Source organism: Psammomys obesus, unplaced genomic scaffold, assembly GCF_907164565.1.
Source record: "Psammomys obesus unplaced genomic scaffold, mPsaObe1.curated_primary_1811, whole genome shotgun sequence".
Taxonomy (NCBI): Eukaryota; Metazoa; Chordata; class Mammalia; order Rodentia; family Muridae; genus Psammomys; species Psammomys obesus.
Window position 1 is genome coordinate 4531917 of NW_026596089.1, and position 2500 is coordinate 4534416.

General features: G+C 39.4%; 1 protein-coding gene across 1 annotated transcript in view; it reads right to left on the reverse strand.

Annotated features, from left to right (window-relative positions):
* Positions 1-2500, reverse strand: part of Epm2a (EPM2A glucan phosphatase, laforin) — a 101669-nt gene that overhangs the window by 73751 nt on the left and 25418 nt on the right. The window lies entirely within an intron of this gene.

Below are 2500 nucleotides of genomic sequence, written 5' to 3' on the forward strand. Positions count from 1 at the left end.
ACGGCTGGAAATAATCAGACTCAGGGCTGAAATCAATCAATTAGAAACAAATAAAACTATTCAAAGAATCAATGAAACAAAAAGCTGGTTCTTTGAGAAAATCAACAAGATAGACAAACCCTTAGCCAAACTAACTAAAAAGCAGAGAGAATCTATCCAAATCAACAAAATCAGAGATGAAAAGGGTGACATAACTACAGACACAGAGGAAATTCAAACAATCATTAGGTCATACTACAAAAGCCTATATGCCACAAAATTTGAAAACCTAAATGAAATGGACAATTTTCTTGATAGATTCCATCTTCCAACATTAAGTCAAGATCATGTAGAAAGACTGAACAGCCCTGTATCCCCCAAGGAAATTGAAGCAGTCAGTCACAATCTCCCCTCCAATAAAAGCCCTGGGCCAGATGGTTTCAGCGCGGAATTCTACCAGACCTTCAAAGAAGTTCTCACACCAATTCTCCTCAAACTATTCCACAAAATAGAAACAGAAGGTACATTACCAAACTCATTCTATGAAGCAACAGTCACCCTGATACCTAAACCACACAAAGACCCAACAAAAAAAGAGAACTTCAGACCTATCTCTCTTATGAATATTGACGCAAAAATACTCAATAAAATACTGGCAAACCGAATCCAAGAACACATCAAAGATATCATCCACCACGACCAAGTAAGCTTCATCCCAGGCATGCAAGGCTGGTTCAACATACGGAAATCCATCAATGTAATCCACCACAAAAACAAACTGAAGGAGAAAAACCACATGATCATCTCCTTAGATGCTGAAAAAGCATTTGACAAAGTCCAACACCCATTAATGTTTAAAGTCTTGGAGAGATCAGAAATACAAGGCACATATCTAAACATAGTAAAGGCAATATACAGCAAGCCTATAGCCAACATCAAACTCAATGGAGAGAAACTTAAATCAATCCCACTGAAATCAGGGACAAGACAAGGCTGCCCACTCTCTCCATACCTCTTCAACATAGTACTTGAAGTCCTAGCCAGAGCAATAAGACAACTAAAGGAGATCAAGGGGATACAAACAGGAAAGTAAGAGGTCAAAGTGTCACTATTCGCAGATGATATGATAGTATATATGAGCGACCCCAAAAATTCAACCAGAGAACTCCTCCAGCTGATAAATACCTTCAGCAAAGTGGCAGGATACAAAATCAACTCAAAAAAATCAGAAGCCCTCCTGTATACCAAAGACAAAAGGGCTGAGAAAGAAATTAGGGAAACAACACCCTTCACAATAGCCACTAATAACATAAAGTACCTTGGGGTGACACTAACCAAGCAAGCGAAAGACCTGTTTGAGAAAAACTTCAAGTCTCTGAAGAATGAAATTGAAGAAGATATCAGAAGATGGAAACATCTCCCGTGCTCATGGATTGGGAGGATTAATATTGTGAAAATGGCCATCCTGCCAAAAGGAATCTACAGATTCGATGCAATTCCCAACAAAATACCAACTCAATTCTTTACAGAACAATCCTGTACAACGACAGATCATCTGGAGGTATCTCCATCCCCGATCTCAAGTTGTACTACAGAGCAATAGTAATAAAAACTGCATGGTATTGGGATAAAAACAGAAAGGAGGATCAATGGAACTGCATAGAAGACCCAGAAATAAACCCACACACCTATGAATACTCGATTTTTGACAAAGAAGCCAAAACCATTCAATGGAAAAAAGACAGCATCTTCAACAAATGGTGCTGGTCCAACTGGATGTCCACATGCAGAAAAATGGAAATAGATCTATATTTATCACCCTGCACAAAACTAAAGTCCAAGTGGATCAAAGACCTCAACATAAAACCAGATACTCTAAATCTGTTAGAAGAAAAAGTGGGGAACAGCCTAGAACTCATTGGCACAGGAGACAACTTCCTGAACAGAACACCAGCACCACAGGCTCTAAGAGCAACAATCAATAAATGGGACCTCATGAAACTGAAAAGCTTCTGGAAAGCAAAGGACACCGTTATCAAAACAAAGCATCTGCCTACAGATTGGGAAAGAATCTTCACTAACCCTTTATCTGACAGAGGACTGATATCGAGTATATACAAAGAACTAAAGAAGCTGAAAAGCAGCAAACCAAGTAATCCAATTAAAAAATGGGGAACAGAGCTAAACAGAGAATTCTCGAAAGAGGAATATCGAATGGCAGAGAAACACTTAAAGAAATGCTCATCCTCATTAGCCATCAGGGAAATGCAAATCAAAACGACCCTGAGATATCACCTTACACCCATCAGAATGGCCAAGATGAAAAACTCAAGGGCCAACACATGCTGGAGAGGTTGTGTAGAAAGGGGAACCCTCATCCACTGCTGGTGGGAATGTAAACTGGTACAACCACTCTGGAAATCTATCTGGCACTTTCTAAGACAATTAGGAATAGTGCTTCAACACCCAGCTATACCACTGCTAGGTATATACCCAAAGTTTGCTCAAGTACACAAAAGGG